Source organism: Bos taurus, chromosome 7 (genome assembly GCF_002263795.3).
Source record: "Bos taurus isolate L1 Dominette 01449 registration number 42190680 breed Hereford chromosome 7, ARS-UCD2.0, whole genome shotgun sequence".
Classification (NCBI taxonomy): Eukaryota; Metazoa; Chordata; class Mammalia; order Artiodactyla; family Bovidae; genus Bos; species Bos taurus.
In genome coordinates, this window is record NC_037334.1 from 50849600 (window position 1) to 50869568 (window position 19969).

General features: G+C 58.0%; 1 protein-coding gene and 1 long non-coding RNA gene across 6 annotated transcripts in view; one reads left to right on the plus strand and one right to left on the minus strand.

Moving 5' to 3' along the window:
* Nucleotides 1–2490: 2490 nt before the first annotated feature.
* Nucleotides 2491–19969, plus strand: part of CXXC5 (CXXC finger protein 5) — a 34280-nt gene continuing 16801 nt past the window's right edge. For 2 of the 5 annotated variants that reach the window (XM_024994435.2, XM_005209465.3), the window contains exon 1: nucleotides 2491–2987. The gene's annotated coding sequence lies outside the window, so the exon portion shown is untranslated. Of the gene's footprint in view, nucleotides 2988–3070; nucleotides 3151–19746; nucleotides 19865–19969 lie in introns of those variants that run through there. The other 3 variants (XM_024994433.2, XM_024994434.2, XM_005209468.4) reach the window with 3 other exon arrangements.
* On the minus strand, nucleotides 8681–12127 carry LOC132345752 (uncharacterized). Its single transcript, XR_009495275.1, has 2 exons — nucleotides 11769–12127; nucleotides 8681–9075 (listed from the first exon to the last, which is right to left on the minus strand). It is a non-coding gene; the product is annotated as an uncharacterized lncRNA (long non-coding RNA).

Sequence of the window (19969 nt, forward strand, 5' to 3'; positions counted from 1 at the left end):
CAGGTACTGGAGACTTATGGAAATTGCTTCCTAAATCCTTAGATTGATTGAATAGCAATGTGAAATTCAAATACTTTTTGGGAGGAATAGTGAACCAGGATCCCTTTACTTCTTGTGGAAGGGGCATAGAGTGGGGATAGTCACCCCCAAGGCCAGAGACCTCCTGCCCAATCCTTCCTGGGTGTCTCCCTCTTGTTTCACTCGTTATGGTTACAGTTCTATGCAGATGGCTTGCACATGGCATTTCCTGTTCATGTTGCATTTTCCATGTGGACAGTTCTGCCAGTCTCCTCTCTGGTTCCTATCTGGGGTGGAGAGGTGAGGATCTGGGTCTCCCTCTACTTAATTTCCAGGAGAAGGGGAAGACTCCAAGATTGACTCTAAACTGGGCCAGACATATGCAAACACCCATCCCTGAGAAAGTCACCATTGGGATTACTTGACTCATCTCCATTGCAGCCTGCAGCCCCTTGGCCTTTGCCAAGTTGGGGAGGGTGGGCAGACGTCCTTGGGGAAAAAGTGGATATTTAGTAGTAATTCCCTAAGGTGGAGGTACTGTCCCCCACACCCCATGAATTTCAGCATGAAGCTTTTTTCAGGTGTGCAGGGCCTGATTCCACATTCTCCCCCACTAGGCTGCAGTTCCCTGAGGACGAAGTTTCATTTCTTGGGTCCTAATCCTCTGAGGCCTGCTGCTGACTCCTGGGGAACAAGTCCCTCCTCACAGTCTGGGCCTGAGCTTCCTCAGAAAAGGTAGATCGTGGTGGGCTAAGTGTTTGGAGATCTCTGGTCATCTTGGCATGTGACGCTGCCTCCTTTTTCCTCATATAGTCAAGTGAGTGTCCAACACAGTACCTGACACTCAGGGTCAGCCAGAATGTCTGTCTTTAAGCAGTTTAGGGGTGATAATCTAGAGGTGTTCATTTGTCTTAAAACTATGTTCTCAGATCAAGTACCTTGCTTTCCTCATGTGGTATGTTTGGGGTGGCTTTGAGGAACATTGCTGGAGAGGAGAGGCTAAAGCCTCCCCCCCCCCCACTTAGGAGCCATTCCTTGACACACAGTTGAGAGAACACTTCTCAGCATTTGAGGAAGGGAGGGGGTGTCCACGAGAGAGTCACTCCTGGAGGTCAGGGCAGGTAGACAGGCAACACATTCCAGATGAACTCTGCCCTCTGACACCTCCCTCACACCCCTATCCCCTGGCTGGGTCAAAGTCCCAAAGCCAAATTTAGAAAGCTTGGACGGTGGGCATCCACAGGCTGCTCCTGTGAAACCCAGGCCCCAGGCGCTGCAACACCCAGGCAAGCAACACCAAGGAGGAGAAGAGACAGTGAGGTGGGAACTGCTTCCACTTCTTCCACTAAGACTGCTCCTGTGACTGGAGGCACCTGGGCTGCCACAGTTAACTCCCACTTATCTAGGCCCCAGGCTGTAACATTTAACCCTAGGTAGACTTCCCCAACCGCCCTGCCCCTTTCCTGCTAGAGTCTCTCCTTTGGGGGCTGTGTTTTCTCTGGCGCAGGAAGCACAAAGCCACCCCCACGAATTCCACAGAACTGAAGAAACTTTCCACTTGGGGAAAGACCCGGGGCTTGCGCTATGGGTCTCTGAAGTGGTGAGAGGTCGACATATGCAGCTTTAGGATTAGCCCAAGCTGGGCAGATGGAGGGGCCAGTGAATGACGGTGAGGATGTGCGGGTCCAAATCTGAATCCACTGGGTTTTTATTCTTTCAGCCAGTGTCTGTTGAGCATGGCGCTGTGCTAGGCACTGTTTCAGGCTCAGAGTTCACAGGCCACCGTCTCAGAACACCACTATGTGGTCTCTTTAGCTTCAGGACTCAAGTGTTCTGGTTGGGGGCGGCGTAGCAAACAAAATGTCCTTTCACGAATCAGTTTCCTCATCTGTGTAATGGGAACAGGGACGTCTGCCCTCCCCCCCCCCCCCCTTTCTCCCTGGGAACTAGAGCCCACTGAGTATGGGAAAGCGCTCTGGGAAGAGTGAAATCTTTGAACATGCGTCTAGTTCCAAGAGTGCTCGGCTAGGAGTACCCAGCCCCACGCGCACCTGAGCTGAGGGGCGCGGCCAAACCCTCCCTACTGGTCCTTGAAGCATCGCCGCCGGCTGGCGAGAAAGGGCAGAGGGATGGCGGATTTCCCTGTAAGGTGCGTCTTCAAGCCCATGCACTCCTTACAGAACGGGTGAGGTCCTCTTATTTTTTTGTAAAGTTGCGGGAAAAGAGGTGAAGACCGGGCGCGCTGGAGAGCTGAGCCTTGGCCGACCTCGTCAGAGCGCGGGGAGCTAGAGGCGCAGTGGCTGCAGCTCCGGCCTCAGAGCCTGCGGCGTCCAAGTGGCCAGAGCTGCGTCGGGAGGGAGGCGGAGGGAGGAGGGAGGGGAGCCGAGGTGGCGCGGGGGGGGGGGGGGGGGGAGAGGAGGAGGGAGCGTGCAGTCCGGTCCGGGTTTTGCCGGCAGCCCCCGGGCAGCGTTCAGAGCTCCTGCCCGGGCGGGCGCGCGGCGGCGGAGCCTGAGCGGGGATGTAGAGGCGGCAGCAGAGGCGGCGGCGAGAGCAGGCGCCCGAGCCGAGAGAGAAGAGCAGCCGAACCTTGTTCCCCGAAGCCGGGCCCCGCGTCCCAGCCCTGCCCAGCCATGCGCGCCGCCTGCTGAGTCCGGGCGCCTCACGCTGCGCCCTCAGCCAGTCGCTCCGCGCTACGCTCGGGGGTGATTAGTTGCTTTTTGTTGTTTTTTAATTTGGGCCGCGGGGAGGGGGAGGAGGGGCAGGTGCTGCAGGCTCCCCCCCCCTCCCCGCCTCCGGCCAGCCGCGGCGGCGTGACTCCGGCTCCGGACCCGGGCACGGCGGGCGGCGCGGCTGGAGCGGAGCGCACCGCGGTGGCGGTGCCCAGAGCGGAGCGCAGTTCCCCGCCCCGCCCCTCCCCCTCGGCCTCGCGGCGGCGGCGGCAGTGGCGGCTTGGACGACTCTGAGAGCCGGTAGGTGTCGGGCCACGGCCCTCCCCCGACCCCCCCGGAGGCCGGCCCCCTCCCCTTCCCCGCCTACCTCCCTCTCCTCCCCCGGGGCCCGGTGCGCGGCCGGGGCCGGAGTTCGCTGCAAGTCTGCGGAAAGTTTGGCGGCGCGGGCTCCCCCGAAGTTCAGGTGCGGAGAGCCAGGGACGGGAAAAGAGGGGTCCGTGTTTGGGTGTGGCGGGGGGCGCCCGTAATCTGAGCCTCGGAGCCCCGGGGGCTAGGAGCCCTAGCTCCAGTGAACGCTCAGTGGCCTCTTCTATACTCAAGCCTCCCCAAGCCGCAGTCAGCTCGGTCGCAGATCACTGAGTTCAGACAAAAAGAGGGGTTTTAGGGTCGGGGACGGCGGCTTGGGCGCCTTGGATTGGGGCCGGGGCTCTCCCTGAGGGGTACTGTCCCCTCCCCAAGTACTCGAGCTTGAGGGCACAGGGGCGGCGGGAGCCCGTGTCTTTACCTCTTGGCGCTGGGCTCGCGCTCCGTCTGCGGGGGCGGCTGATTGGAGATCTCCGGCGCGCACTCCCCCCAACAGACCCCATTCGTAGTCCTGTCTTTTGGGGGCATCACTCACTGCTCTTAATGCCCTAGACGACGCGCGGCTGAGTCTCCCCCTCCTTTTGGAGGGGGCGGTGGCCACTTCTACACTTCCCCTCAGGCTCCTCGCCCCCGCTGCCCGCGGGGTGTCTGGCGGGCAGATCAAGTTTGACCTTTTTTTTTTTTTTCGTCAAAGTATCACCCCTGACCACCACTGCTCCCCGCGGCCTCTCTCTCCCTTCCTCCCTAGCCTTAGGGAGTCTTTCAGCCTGTCTCCCGAGCCCCGCGTGGCCAAGCAGCATGCAAAGCCAGGGAGGGAAAATGGGGGTGTTCTTCTAGCTGAGGAGCTGTGGGAGGTGGGTGTCCCAGCCGCCTGCTTCGCTGCTCTGGCCCCAAATTTACCCATGAAGTTTGGCCCCGAGCCCCCCTCCCTCTTTGCTTCCCCAGAGCGAGGGGCCGAACCGCCGCGAGAAGAATGTGTTAATTTTCTTGCTGGGGGAAGTTGTCCTCGCCCGTAATGGGCTGCTTTCCGGCGGGGAGCGCGGGGTGCGCCTGGCTTTGTTTATTTGTAGGATCCACAGAAAGTGAGTGACCCCGGTTTTTAAACGGGGGGCCGCCTCCCGGGACCTGTCAGAAGAGCTGAAGCGCCCAATGAGGGAGCAAAATCGCTTTTTGGTGCCCCCCCTCAGGAATCGGAAGGGGTGCGCGGAGTTGGGCTGGTGCCACGGGCTGCAAGGAGGAACCAGCAGATTTGGGGGTTCTGTAGGGACTCTTCCGGGAAGACCTGCTCCCTGTTGTCTCCTGCGATGGCAGTCTGAAGGGTTGGCAGCCGCGCCCTACTTTGCCCCCTGGACCCTGGGTGGTCTGAGAGTCACGTCTTCGGATAGAAGGGGCTGAAGCGGGGGGCGGGGGGTTCTGGCGAGCCAGCCTCTTGACCTCCGCCTTTCCCTGCGCCGCAGCCGCTGTTCCGAGCCGAGGTTTTGTGGTGGGCCGGCTGCCCCCCACCCACCCCCGCCTCCCCGCGTTTGCGCAGGAAGCGCTGGGGAGGGGGCGTGTGCGTTCGTTCGGCCCTCGCCCCCGCCGGAGCCGCCCCAGGGCGGCCGGCAAACAGAGTCCCTTTCAAGTTTTCCGCTGGGGCCGCCTGGCGGGGGCTGCGTGCGCGGTCGCTGCGGACTTGTTTGGAGCGCTATTTGAACGCCCGGCGCCACCTCAGCTGCCCCGGCCCGCGGGGGCGGGAGGCGGGGGCCGGGGGAAGGCTCTTCATGCAAGTGAGAGCATTTCAATTAGACGGTTTTAGGTGGCGTGCTGGCCGAAGCTTGCCCTAATCCCCCTCCCGAAAGACCTCCCCGCCCCAATCCCGTACCCTAGGTGCCTACCGTCTTAGGAAACCAGGGACTGAGACCCGAAGCCGCCTCCCAAACGCCTTTTTGAGAGCGATGCGGGGAGACTGAGGCCAGCGCTACCTACTACTGCGTAGTGTTGATTTAGCAGTTTCCCTGGATGAGACTCAAGCAAGAGCTGGCGGGGTCGGGCGGGGAGGGGCGGATAGTGGCCCGCTCTGCAGCTGTCACCCCATTCCCAGAACGGAAATTGTCCTCTCTCCTTGGGGAGGAGGGAGAGGGGGTGATTTTTGCCCTGGGAAGGGGTGGGAACAGCTGAGGGAGGTTGGCCTCGTGAGTTCTCAGTTAGGCCTGGGGCCGTTGGTAGAAGACCACCCCTCCCCCCCCCCCCCTCCAATCTTGGCAGGAACCTGGGGCTCTCCCAGGGAAGCAAGAGCTAGACTTGAGCCTCCCTCTCCCATGCCACCTCCCTTTCCAAGGTGGGGGGCAGAGGTTCCTCTGCAGAAGACAGACCCTTGGCTGACTGGCTGTCCATTGGCGCCTTATTTATGTGTGTATTTGGGCCCGGCTGTTTTCCCGGCTCAGCAGGTGACCCTGGCCGGGGCCTCCTATCTCTCCCCCGACAGAGCCTGTTGACTTACCCGTGGGCCAGCGGCCTCGTCTTTATCACGTGAGGCCTGGAATGTCCACCCGGCAGGGCTGGGCTGGGTGGGGGAAGGGAAGGATTCTGCATCCCGGGCCCAGGCCAGATTAAGCCTGTGTTCCATGGGTTCCTACTGTGACCCCCAACTCTTGCCTCTTTTCAGCTTCTACCCATTTGGCAAATGAGAAGCTGAGGCTCATAGGGTTGGGGGCGGGGTGCAGGTTCCATCTGGATAAAGAAACAAGTCTATGGGAATTAAATACCCTGCTTTCTTTAGGACCTCACCTACTTATTCATGGGACAGTAGAATGGAGATTGGGGGGGGTCTCTCTGGGAGGGAGGGGTGTAGGCTGGGCCGGGGTCAGCTGACTTTCCAGGGTAAAGGATAGGGTGGAGGGATGCTGGGATGCTGATGAGCCAGACTCTGGCCTACTTTCTTAGATCCCATGTCTTTTGGGGTGACCATGAAGTCAAAGCCAGTTCCCCAGCTTGGTGTTCTGAAGCATGTCTCAATTGGCCAAGGATGAGGCGGGGCTCACTTATCATTACTGTTGTTATTATTGCCACCCTTTATATGTGGTTCAGTTCTTCATTCATTGGCCCACTGTATATTTATTGAGCACCTACTATGTGTCAATCCCCACCCTCTGGGCTTGCAGAAATGAATCATTGACTTTACCCTCACCCCCCTGGGCCCCTGAATGGAGCTTTCCCCTTTTTTATCTGAGGCTCTCTCTGTCTTACCCCCCCCACCACCTGGTCCCATCCTAGCCTCTGTATATGGTTGTGGGGGGGGGTGTGTGTGTGTGTGTGTGTGTGTGTGTGTGTGTGTGTGAAGTGCCCTTGATTAAGTGTATTAATAGTTAAACTCTCACTCATAGCTGAAACTCACCAGACCACAAAAAGCCTCCCCAGTTACTCACGCGCTACTGCCCAACAAGAATATCCCACTCAAGTTTTTTTTTTTTTTTTTTTTCTTTCTCTTACTTCCCCCTTTATTCCCCCCAACTTTGAGCCCACCTCCCAGGCTGCAGGCAATGAGAAAGGACTGCCCCCTCAAGGACCCAGGAATCTCCAACCATTCTACCTACCCCCTAAAGCCAAAGGCAGTGTCAGCTGTTCAGTGAGGCTGTGTAGGTCTAGTCTGTTGGTATGGGATGTGGGAATCTGGGCAGTGTGTGTGCTAATGACTCAAGATGGATATATCTGTGACTATGTGTATTGAATGTGTGTCTGTTTATCTTGGGGTGTTGGGAGTTTGAGCCTGTGTATATTTGAATCAGGACATGTGTTTATGGATCTAAGAGTTGTGTCTGCATCGCATATATATATACCTGTGTGTTGTGAGCCTGAGAATCTGTATCTGAAAGTTGGGTCTGTCTCTGTAAATCTAGGAATGTGTATATTCTGAGTTGTGTGGGCCTAGAATTTTGGAGAGGGTGTGTTCAGGATTTGTGTATATCTGTGTGTTTTGTATACGCTTGTAAATTTGGGACTGTATCACTCCTTGAGTGGTACTGAATTGGGAAAGAGTGTGTAACTCTGGGAGTGGGCATATCTGAGCTATGCTGACAGTGGTCTGTGTCTTTGGTAGCTGGTGTCTGTGTTCTTGCTCTTTCTGTATCTCTGTCTGCCCATCTGTTTTTCTGAGTCTCTCCCTCCCTAGTTGAGGCCCTGAGTCTGTGAACGTGTGTGGTGTTGAACCTCTCCCACCCGGTCCTTATCCTCCCCTGCCCTCCCCAGCAGTAACTGGGCAGCCTCCCCGTCTGCCTGCCTGCTGGGAGTTTGGAAGCCATGGAGGGAGACAGGCTGGGGCCGGGGTGACAGCGCGTATCCACGGCAATGGCAGCCTGTGATTACGGGAATAAAAGGATTTTAAGGTCATGGGTGTATTTTTTTGTTTTGTTTTGTGTTCTTCCCCTCTTTGGTGGAGCCACTGGCAACAAAGGGCCATTGCTGTGTGTCTGCAGGTTGGGAGCCTGTCCCCATGCAAGTGGACATGGATCTGTGGGTCTTTCCTGGGAGCATGAACACATGTGTGTGTATATGCATGAGTGGAGCCTGTGAGAACGTGTGTTCTTCTCTGCCTGCTCCCCGTGAGAGAGTGCATAGGGCTGTTCCCTGGGGAAGAATTCTCAGGAAAACTTGATTTGGGTATTTCATGGAGCTGGAACCTGCAATCCTGTGTGTGCTGAAGAGTGCTCTGGCCCCAGTCTTTGCCTACCTGTCTCCCTCTCCCTACCCCACTCCCCAAAGGGTGTCTCTGGCCAGAGACTGGCTCGGCCCAGTCACCTGGGCCAGGCCACATCTCAGGGTGTCAGTGCCCCTGGCCCTGCTCCAGCCCCTGTAATTGCATTCTGCCGCCTAATCCCCCGCCAGCTCAATTAGATCGCAAATTCTTCTTCATTTCCTGCCTCTGATGCTGGCCTCCCTCTGGGCTCACAGGGCCTGGGAGGGAGGGAGGGGATCTTGCCCCCTCTTCCGCCTGCACTGGGGGCTCTGGAGGTGGAGTGTGATTAGTTCCTGGCACACCGGCCCTCGGGTGCTGGTTGCAGCCCTGGGGGCTTTGCTGACTGTTTATAGACCGGCCTCAGTAGCCCTATGCTAGGGGCAGGGGCTTGTGCTATCTGGTGCCTGGGCTCTGAGTAGACCAGGATCATTCTGGCCAAGCCCCTAAACAGTGTCCCCACAGGCTCTGCCCATCTCCTTATTCCCAGAGGAGTTGCCGACCACCCCTTGGTGGTCTAGCAGTTGTGACTTTGTTTTTGACCTTTTCCTGGTGGCTGTTCCAGGTACCAATAGGATCACTGAGCTCCCCCGCTACTGGCCCCTTATAACTCCCAGCCTTGACCTCACCCAAACAGGTATATTTGACCACTGGCTCAGGAGTCAGACCTGGCTTCAAATCCTGGCCATGTCACTGCCAAGCTGGATATATGTATGACCTTTGGTCCATGTATGTTCTGTGATCCTCAGTTTCCTTATCCCTGAAATGGGAGTGTAAGAATGCCTGCCTCACAAGGCTACTTTCACACGGACACAGGGATGGCTGTGCAGTGCCCACCATCAGTGGCTAGCCCATAGTCAGCATTCAATCAAAGTTGGCTTTTATGGTGATGAGGACTTCCTGTCCCCCACATGGCTCATGGTTAGCGTTTCTGTCTTTATTCTGCTAGTTGCCAGGTGTGTGACCTTGGGTACGTCACTCTGGCTGTCTGGGTTTCTCTTCCCCATCTGTGAGATGGGACCCACGATGGGCCTGACCTCACAGGATTACCTGCATCCTTGGCCCTAGCCCCCCTGCAGGTTTTCAAGGTGTTACTTGTACTCTTATTTCTTTTCCTCACACCAAACCTGTGGTGGGGTGGGGCTGGTGAAGGCACAGGCTCGGGGACAGGGGGACTGGCCAAGGTCATGAAGTTGATGGTGGAGCCTGGGGAGGGGGCGGCGGTGGGAGGGCTGGGGGATGACCTGCTGGCTTGCTCGACCGTTGACTGGCTGGCTCAGCTGAGCTGTGAGGCATGGCCTTCTCTCCCGCTGGTCTCTGTGGAAAGTGGTGGTGCGGCTGTTTTTTTTTTTTTTCTGTGAAGGGGAAGCTGGATGTCTACCCCCTCCTTCCCCAGGAGGTGCCTGTGGCAGTGGCTGTGCTGACAGGCCTCCTGGCCTTCTGACTAGGGTGGCTGGCAGCTCTGGAGGGCCGGCTGTGCACAGATCAGCCGGAGGGAAGAGAGAACGGCAAAGGTCCCCTGCCCTCACTAATCCCCCGGGCCCCTCCCACCCTCAGTCCATCCTCCGTCTGGATGGAAAGACAGAAAGCAGCCACGGCGGAGGAGAGCTGGGGGAGGCTGGCTGGGCTCAGGAGGTGGTGGAGGGGGACTGGGTCCGGGGCTGGGGGGGTGGTCTGCTCCAGGGTTCCTGTATCTCCCTGGCTAGTCTCCTTATTTCTATGACCTCTGTCACTCATTGGCCTAAGGTCTTTAATATTTCATGGCCTTTGGAGCCAGCCCCCTGCCCCAGCCCACAGGCCCCCCTTTGTCTGCCTGCTGCCCCCCCGGGGTATCCCTGTCACTGAATTGCTGAATTACTGACCTCAGGGCTGCCTGTGCCTCCTCCCCAGCCCTGATACCATCCATATCACTCTTAACCTGCCCCCCCACACACCTCTGTCTGTCAAAACTTGGTCTCTCCTGCGTGTCCTCTCCCCCTCTCTCACATCTCTGGCTGTCCCTCTGCCCTTTCCCTCCATTTTTCTCTTTTTGTTGGCCTCCTCCTCCCCAGCAGGACAGAAACAGCGGCAACTGGTACGCCTGGCTGCCCCCCCAACCCTGTCCACCCCTTCCTGCCCCCATCCCCCAAGCTGTGCTGGCCGTGAGAGCTGGTTTTATTTATTTTTCTGTTTGTTTGGGAAGAGGGCAGGGGCAGTTCTGGGCCCTGGCTGCTGCACTCTGCCTAGAGCAGCGGGCAGGCGGGCCGCACTGGCCTCCCAGGAATGTGGCCGGGACGCCCCGCGCTATATTTACTTCCCTCCAGCTGCTGGCCCCAGCAAGGCAGAGCCAGGCCTGCCCGGTGGCCCAGGGGGAGCCCTGTGCCCACCCTCCCCTGTCCGGCAGACCCCACATGGCCCTTGGGCCCACTGTTCCCTCCCTTCACCGTGACTTCCCCTGACCTCCTCGGACTTGGCCGGTCTGCCAGCAGGAATGCTCATGTGCCATGCCGGGACAGGCATAAAGTGCAGGCGCAGTGGCCTGACCCATGTGGGACTGCAGGCACCTGGCAGCCCCCATACCCCCACCTAGGGGCCTAGCCTAGGCCTGTAATCTGGTGGCCAGAACTATGCAAAGCATCTTTTCGGGCCTCTCCTCACTGGCCTGGTCCTTGCTCTTGCCACAGTTCCCTCAGCTCTGCTGTGATCACTGGCCAGGGTGGAGTGGGCTAGGGTGGGAGGCCTGAGCCAGCGTCAGCAGTTGTGTTCCCTTCACTGCTGTTTTGCTTCCCACCTCACCTGCCGGCCCTCCCAGCTTTCCTGTGTAGACATGTATTCATGTGCATGGTTAAAAGCTTGCATATACATGTGCGGCACCCATGAACACATGTTGGAGTAGATCTTCCGTGGAGGCAGGGCCATGCTTCTAACCATCGAGTCCCTTGATCATCAGATGCTAATGGGAGGTTACTGGGCTTGCTCCTTGCCAGCCTTGCAACGGGATGTGGCAGTGATTCCTTCCTGTCCCCTCAGTGTCTGGCACCAGCTAAGTGTTTGAAGAGCTTTAGCTGCTCTAATCACTCGCTGTCTCCCAGTTATTACTATAATAATCATAGTAGGTCTTAACAATGGTGATGACAACGGCTAAACCGTCCCAGCCCCTGACTGAGGGCAGGTACTATGTGGACAGCTTTCTAGCCTTCACTTTGTTCATTCCTCACAGTAGGCCAATGATGTGGGTGCCATTAGCTTCCCCATATACAGATGAGGAAACTGAGGCTGGAGCATTTGGGACTTGCCACTCCTGCAAGTGGGATTGGGTCCTGGCAGAGCCCTTGATGGGCTATGAACACCACAAGGACAGGCAGGGTTGGGCTGTGCATGGCAGTCCATACTGCCTAGCACACAGCAGGCACTCCGTCAATGCCTGCAGGGTACAGGCCTTGCTCTCTTTGCTTCTTGAGTCCCCCAGACCCCTGGCAAGGGACCTGGCATTTGTGGGAAGATGGGCTGATTGGCTAGTTGGGTGAATGAAAGAATGAATTAATGAATGAGCAGGTGATTGGCTGTGGAATTGAGTGTTGTCAAGGGACACCAGGATGGGGGAGATGTACTTATGTTGGTGAGGAGACTGTTCAGGGGAGACCTACTGGCCCTGCAGAGGATTCTAGGAAGCAAGGTTGAGGGGCAGGACTGAGAGATGCATCCAGAGACCAGTAGGCTGCCAAGGCTGAGCCCTTGGGGCAGGTCATGTCGTCTTCTCCCCCGCCACCTCAGTTTTTCCATCTATCAAATGGGCTTGGGAACCTTGCCCCGGCTGGCTGGCTGCCAGCTGGCCTGGGCTGGGGCTGGCCTGGGAGCCTGAGAGGTGAGGGACTGTGGTGGGAAGGAGGAAGCAGTGGGTGGTGAAGACTGGAAGATGAAGCGTGGAGCTTGGCTTGGAACCTGAGAAGCAGGGAGACCAGCCCTGACCTGACACCCCTCTTCCCTCTGAGCTCCAGGGTGGGGGCACAAGCTGACAAAGCCCCACCTACCTGCTTGCATCCTGGCGAGGTCTGGGCCTCCTGACGGCTGCAGCGTCCGTGGCTGTGTTTGCCACAAGGTGGTGGCCTGTCCTCCAGGACTAGACCAGCTTGATCCCCATAACCCCCTGCCCTGCCCCACAGCCTCACGTCCAGTTCCTGGTGACCCCGACGGGAGAGCCCAGCTCCTTTCCTGCCTGACCCACCTCCCCCAAAGCTCGATAGAAAATTGCTTAGCTGGGCCCCCAGCAGCAGGTAGGAGTGGACTTGGCCCCTCTTTCTTCTGGCGGTGTCCAGTCTCAATGGCCTGGAATCTTAAGTCACAGGAGTCTAGAATCATAGAATGCTTGGAGCTGAGGGATTCTTGTCAGGATTCTTGTCTCATTGAGAGTCTAGAATCACAGAACCGTGGGCTTTACTGCTGGAAGGAAGCGTGAATGGTCATGTTTCAATCTTGTTCGATGCTAGGAACATTGAGAATCTGAGAGGAGGGGCTTCCCTGTGGTGCCCGCCAGTGACATGAAACCCAGTTCTGCCTCTGGTCTGCCCCTCTCTGGAAATAAATCACGCCAGCACGGGGAGTGGACTGTGTGGGCCCAGGCAGGCAGTGAGGGGACGAAGCTAGCCTACAGGCACGGGAGGGGTCCTCACGGCAGTGCCCGCCCGCCCGCTGCCCACGCTTCCCCAGGCACCAGTGTGAGGAGGAAATGCAGGCTGTTGCTTCCAGCGACAGCCGGCAGGGCCGGGCGGCTTCCCAGCTCCCCCTCTGATTCACGGCCGCCTGCAGCTCCCCCCTCCCCTGGGGGCCTCTGCAGCCCCATCTGTGCAATGGGGAGAGGAGGCTTCACCCCACAGTCTAGTCACAAAGACAGTACAGTTGCAATTCTTTTAAAGCCCACCCTAACGCTTTGGGAGAGTTGGGTCAGTGGTCCTGAATAGTCAGCTGGGCATTTGGCCCCAGAGCACTGAGAAGTTCTGTTTGGAGTCACCCTGATGCCTGAGAAGCTTGGGAGGGCTGCATTGGTTCCTGGGGTAGAAAGTGTACCAGGTGGGAAACAATAGAGAAGGGCCCTGCCGCCAGGGCTATTCTTGCCATTCAGGAAGAGCCTGGATGGGAGCTGGGCTCGCTCCTGATCTCAGTATACCCATCTGCAAAATGGAGCATGTCATTCCATGTGGCCGGCCATTCATTCATTGTCTACTCAGTGCCTGGACATGTGCTGGGTACTGGGGACGCTGAGGCAAGTGGGAGGATGGTAGGGAGAGTAGGGGTGTCCTTGGCGGTTGGGTGGGAGTATGATTTGGCTGAAGGGGTGACTCTAGGAGAAGGAATGAGGTTGGGGGGTGCAGATAAGGGTCTGACCGGCAAGGCCAGTGTCCAGCGGAAAATCCCAGCTGTTCTCAGGAAGTGTTTCCTCCACTGGTCCCCGGGGAGGGAGGTGAGGCAAGCAGGAAGGAGGAGAGTTGGGGGCAAACAAGGCCCCCAGCCAGTCCAATGGAGACGTCCCAGGCCTGGCAGCTGGGCGAGTGTACCCCTCACACTGCAGGAGGGCTGGAACGCAGCCGCCCCACGCTCCAGGGCTGGGCCTGTGGTGGGGGGCCGAGGCTCTCAGGAGGGGCTGGGCCATAGTCCAGATTTCAAAGCCTTCCCCAGGGGCCTTGCGGTGCCCTCCGCCCTGTCCTGAGCTGCCGCCGCGGGGGTGGCAGATGCTGTTTCATCGGCTGAGACGAGTGGGAGGCCTCCGGAAGGTCCTCCTGGGAGGTTCCGGGGGGCAGCGGGGGTGTCAGCAGCTGCCGCCCAGTTAGGGTTGGTTCACGGTGGCCTCCCAAATCCCTTAGTTCCCCCAGGCCTGGGGATGGGCGCTGAGACCGATTCCTCCTGCCTTCACTCCCCCTACTGCCCACCAAGCTTCTTGCTCTGGCCCCCCTCCCGTCCCTGGCTGTGTCTGCAGAGCCCCCCGGGGAAGGCAGGGGAGGAGGCGCAGCGGGCTCAGAACAGCGGGTGCCCGCGCAGCCAAGTATTTGCGCGAGCTGTCAGAGACAGACAGGCATGTAGGGAATTCGGTGTGTGTGGGGCTGGGGGAAGCAGCCGGGTGGGCAGGCAGGCAGGAGGGGGGAAGCTGGGGCTGCCTCCCCCGCCTGTTGAACCCTGCAGAGACCACCGTTCTCCCAGCCCAGGCCAGAAGGTGCATCCGGCACCTCCTTCCTGTCTGTACCAGTGCAGGGGACAAGAGGGACTGGGTGGGACCCTGGCTGATGACGGGGCTGACACTGGGGAAGGGGTGCCCTGCTGAAGGCCAGAGCCTGGGAGAGGCTGTCCGGTGGAGTGTGGAGCCGGGCAGGAATCCGGGTTGTGCCCAACTGTGGCCTCCAGGAAATAGCAGCTGTCATGCTCCCGCGTCTCCCCCCTCCCCAAGCCTGGCACAACTTGTTTCCTGGCCAGGGTCCGGCTGGGGCCGATTGGAGGAGCCTGGTATTGCCCAGCCTGGGCAAAGAACAAGCAGGATGAAGGGGACTATGTTTATAAGCCTAAAGGTACTTGGGGATGCTGGCGAGAGCTTCCCCTGGTATTCTTTTGCTGAAGCAGGCTGGAGTCATTTTGAAGGAGGGGACTTCAGCCCTTACCTCCCTGGACAAAGACCCCAATTTAGTCACTTGCATCTTCTCTCCGATAAGGCCTATTAGGCAGGTCAGGGCCTAGAGCTGAGTAATACTTAATGTTTCATAGCTGAGAGCCCAGAGAGAGGGATGCACTGGCCTAGGCTCACACAGCAGGTTCTCCAGCCTTCCCCCTACCCTCATGTGGGTGGGGTCAATGGGAAGAGGTGAACATTGGGGGTTTGCTGAGGTGGGGGGCTATATTTAGTTCAGTCCTGCAGAGCCAGGGGGCCCCTGGGAGCAGCTGTTGGGGGGGGGGGTGCAGACAGAGGCCTCGAGCTCCATTTAGTCTGGACAGAAATATCCTCCCCCCACCCACCCACCCACTGGCTGGGCGGCCAGGCTGCGGGCTTGTCCCCTGAGGGGCAGCTTGCCTGGGCCTGGCGGCCGGCGGGACAGGCAAGATGACCCGATAGGCTTTTCCCAGCTCAGGTTTCGATGAAACAGGAACCGGAGTCGTAGCCTGGGCTGTGGGGGCCAGGGTCGCCGGAGCTTGGGGGCCAGGACTGCCTCCCTCCTGCTCCCCACTGCTCCCCACCATGCAGCCTCCCCTTCTCAGAGGCCTGGGGAAGCAGCAGGTTATTTATCAAGCGGCCTCCCTGCCGCGTCTGCCCGCGCCTGCCTCCCTCCCACCCCCCAGCCCCCAGCGCTGGCGGCCATGAGCCCAGCAGAGCAGGGTGAGCTGGGCGGGCTGGCGGCGGGATGAGCTCAGGAGATGTGAGTCACCCCATCCCCAGCAGCCCCACGAGGCCCTGCGGCCTGGCAGGCAGCGCGTACTCACGCACATCCCACGCGGCACACCCAGGGGCACACGCTTGGGACAAACAGTCACTCAGCACACATTGCTGACACTCACGGGCAGGGCCCAGTCACAGTCGTTGTGGACACTCGCTGTCACACTCACAGCCCCAGCCTCTGGCACACACACACGACACATGCTGACACAAACACACAGACGGATGGACAAACAGTCACACATGGACCCCATACACGACTCCAGTAAGGCGCTGGTATATGTGCTCCATCCTGTCACAGGCTCAGGCCGTTGTTCTCTGGCCACAGCTCTCACCCAGATGGTGCGAAGAGCTGGGCACAGGGCACTGACCCCATGGAGCCTGGTGTGCACAGGCTCGCTCCCAACAAGGTTGGGGCTCCATTCACTGAAAGGCCCGTGTAGGCTCACACAAAGGAGACCCACCCTCGGCCGTGTAGAGTCAGCTGAATTCTGCAGGGTGGGCACAGGAGGGGAGATGTTTCCCCACCCCTGGGGAAGGAGGCCCCAGTCACAGGCATGGAAGTGTTAAACTCACTTGCCCTCCAGTATGGGGAACTCTAGCCCAGGCAGAGCCAGTTGCGGGTTGATGGGGAAGGGATGGGGCGGGGGGGGGGGGGGCGTAGCTCAGTAGAGGAAAGGCTGAAGAAGGAAAGCCACGGAGAATCAATTTTCCTGGGAGTGCCAAGTGGCCAGCTGCTCCCCCCACTCGGGGAGCAGGGTCCTTGAGAGATTGCGGGGTGCCAGAGACTGGGGAGGAATGAGACTCCCTTGATCTAGTGGGCTGAGTGCCCTCAGGAGTCTGTTAGTCCACCCTCCCTGGTCACCCTGGCCTCCTGCCTTGCAGCCAGCACCCTAAGACTCAGAATTCAGACTTAGCCCCTGATTTTTAGTCCGTGGCCTGAATACAAGGAAGGGCTGGGCTGCTGGGTTAGGGGGATGCCCTCGGGGAGCCTCTGTGCTTCTGCTGCCCATTGGGGCTGGCGCTTGCCTTCCCTGAGTGAGCAGAACTGGGGGCATAACCTATATTTCACACACAAAAAAGGTATCCTTTTTCAGATGAGAGAATTGAGTCCAATGAGGATGACTTCATTGCTCATGAAGGACTTTGGATACAGTCTCCTAACGCTCAGAGGGCAGCTCGTTCTGGTCCCACAGGATTGAGACAGCCTAGCAGAAGTCAAGGGGCAGGTGAACTCTGGCCCATGTTGGCTCCCACCTCCTGGCCACATAGGTCTCCCCCATAACGGCCTGGACAGTGGCTGGGGAGAAGAGAGGACCAGGCAACCTGAAGAAAACAAACAGCAGTGGCCAGTCAGGAGAACTGGCTGTCCCCGAGCCATCAGCTCTAGAATTGCACAGGCCTGGGCTCCACACCAGGTTTGGTCACTGCCTGCTGTGTAATCATGACCTGGTTTGCCGACCTCTCTGACTTCACTTTAGCCACCTGTAAAATGGGTATGACCCTTATCTCTGTCTTAAAACTGCAAGACCTAAAGTAGATGGTGGGGTGTGGTTCGCACCATGCCTCATTTGGATCTCCAGGTGAGTCCAGCCCTCCTCTCCACCTCTTGGCTCCACCAAAGCTGGCATTTTTCTGGGAGTGGTACCCCACACCAAAGACTCCTTAATTAGAATGTCGTGGATTTAGCCTTCTCTAGGGCTGTTCTTAGATGGGAATGATGGAGTGTGGGATTGAGGAAGCTGAGCTTGGGATCACTGGGAGGGGAATGGTTGGGAATGGATGGGACCCAGGACAGAGGAACCTGGAATCCTTAGGTGCACACTCCTGGGGTTAGATACACAGAGAGCCAACCATGGTTCCCAGATTTTTTTTCTATCCCCTAACCCCCAACAGATAGCAAAGCCACAAGTTAGACTCAGGGATTTCCAGGTGGCTAATGTGGCCTTTGCAGGGTAGTGAGGGGCTTGGAATACACCTATGGAAGGGCTGTTGGGACTGTGGGAGCTTGAAGAAGCGTGGACATGGAGCAGGCCAGGCTAGGGTGGGAAGGGGACAAGGAAATAGGAAAGGTTGGTAAGAAGTAGAAGTGGGCTCTTCCTGTGGCCAGAAAAGCATGGCAGAGTACTGCCCTCGCTGTAGCCCTCAGACCCCTTTCGTATGTGTACCTCCCTGGGTTCCTGCAGGTAAGAGGGCAGGACAGGGGATGCTCTACTTGAGCCTGGGGAAACTTGAGACATAAGAGATTGGCTCAGACTCAAACAGTGGCGGAACTGGGGCCACAGCCTGGGTTACCCAACATTCTTGGCTCAAGCAGTGCTTTCACTCATTCTGGTGTTGCCTGAGGATGACCGTAAAAATAACCACACAGCGCTCATTTATTGAGCACCTATGCATGTTGGCCCTGCACTGAGAACCTCACATTCATCCTGTCTAGGACCCTGGTCGGGGTGGGGCTATCATGGTGGGCATTTCACAGATCAGAGAGTGGGCTCAGCAAGGTCAAGCCATTTGTCTGAGGTCTCCTAGCTTGAGGCTGCAGACTGGGAGGGGAACCCTGGCTCCAAACCCCATGTAGACCTGTGCCTCAGGGGGGCTTCTACCCATCTCCCATAATTAACACAACGAAGAATATTCCTAGTTGGGCCAGCCCCCTCCCCACCTAGGCACCACCCCATGACTCTTCTAGGGCCGTCTGTTATCTTGGACCCAAGAACCTTGGGACTGCTGATCCCGTAAGCCTGGGGAGGGTAAGCCCTGTTGCCCTTGGCTTCTGCGGAGACATGATTCACTGGGTGTCGGGTAGGAGTCAAGGCGTGGCCCAGGGAGCGGATTGAGTCTCCCTAGGGTTGCAAGGATCTTCTTGCAGACAAGTTCTGGGAAGGTCAATTGCTAGGCTTGTGAGAACTGCTTAGGGGCCTGATCAGCATCATACACCTCTCCCATCCCTACCCTCCCACCTCCTGGGGACGCCTTTCTCCTCTCTGGGGAGCCCTGCAGCGAGAAGTTAAGAAAGTGCCCTTGAGCTGGAGCTAGCCTCCTCTTCTGTACACAAGGGTGACAGTGACCACCCCACCCTCATCAGTGTACTGGTTAGCTAAAGAGAGCACCAGGCACAGCGTGGCCCTGGGGCAGGTCTCACTACAGGTCACCGAGTTGGGTTTGTTTTGCTGGAAGTTGGTGCTGGCCTGAAATGGAGGGGCAGAAAGTCTGGGTTTGGGGCCCTGTGCCATGTGGCAAGTTACTTCCCCTTTCTGGTCTCAGTTTCTGCATCTCTAAAATGACTGAGAGTCTGCCGAGCACATGCTCTGAGACAGAGGTAAGCCACAGTCAGACAGCCACACTCACAAACTCTGCAGCTGGTCTCCGGGTCCCCCAGGCCCAGGGCTCCTGCAGACCTCGTGTCAGCACGGAATTAACCGTCCACAACTTGCGTGAGTTTTAACTCAGTTCTGAGCCTCAGTGTTTTCATCTGTGAAATGGGAAGGCCATGGTGCCTACCTCTTTGGCCTGCTGGGAGAATAAAAGAAGAGGGTGTGGACAGAGCACCTGGCACGGACTTCATCAGTGTGGCCCCCGCCCCCACCTCCACCAGCTGTCCTGGTTGCTGCCCCTCCCAGTCTTGGTCTCCGGGCTTCTGGGAACGCGACAGTGCCAGTCTGCTGGCTCAGCCGGCTTGGCCACTGACCTTCAGAGCACCCAGGCTGTCAAGGCCGCCTGACTGCCTGCCGGGCGGGTGGGGGGAGTGCCAGCCAGCTCCTCGCCTGACGCTACCCGCCCCTGCTCCCACTCTCCCTCTCTGCGCCTGTGTGTGAGCTAATTAATCTCAGCCCCTTTGGGAAATTAGAACGCCGCAGTCGTGGCCTCCTCAGCCTCGCAATGCCTGTGCTGCTACTGGGCCCTGCCAAGACCCACTGTGGTTTGGGGGCACAGAGTCGGGGGTGGGGGCAGCAGGATGAGCTGGGTAGGCATAGGTGTCTCTGAGCCCTCCACCGCCTGGCTTGCAGGGGTGCAGGGCTCTGGTTTCTTGGCCCCCTCCCCTTCCATTCAGCATCCATAAGGATACCAGACCATTGTCCTGCTGGGGTTAAACCCAACCTCCAGTGTCTCTGACCTCTTCCTGGGGCCAGTATGGTCACCCCCTGGTATGGTCATATTCCATCTCATTGCGGGGTCGTCTTGCCTGCCCAGCTCAGGCTGATGGAGACAGATGTAATTATGGAATTTTGCTTGGGAAATTAATTTGAAAAAGTTAATTAATTGGCTGTTCCAGAGGTGGCGGGCTCCACGCCCAGCTGGTCCTGCTGACGTCAGTGCTGACCCGCCTGAGATGGTCAGGCCGGGGAGAGGGACCCCAGAGACCTGGCTGGGCAGACCAATGTCCTGGCTCAGGGGGGACACCTGGGAAGTCGGTGTCGCCTGGACCTGCTTAGAGGCACTCTGAAGTCTGAGAACTCAGCCACTTGTTTGTATGTTTATCAAGCAGTTGTCAAGCTTCTACTATACAAGTGCCCCCAGCCAACATAGACCACCGAGTGTTTCATCCAGTTTTTCTGAATCCCTTTTCTCAAGGAAAACCTCTAAACCTGTTCCCAAAGCTTTTCCATAGAGTTTGGATCCACTGTACAGATGAAACAACTGAAGACTCAGAGGGTATGACTTGCCCAAGCCATTCAGCTATATTCTCCAGCAGAATGGAGTAGCGGATGTATAAAGGTTAGGCTTCTTCCTTTTTTCCAGAGGCAGCCCCCTCCCTAGTGTGTGATAGGAGCCTTAAAGTTGACTGTACCCGAGAGAGGGCCAAAGAACATGGCCAACCCC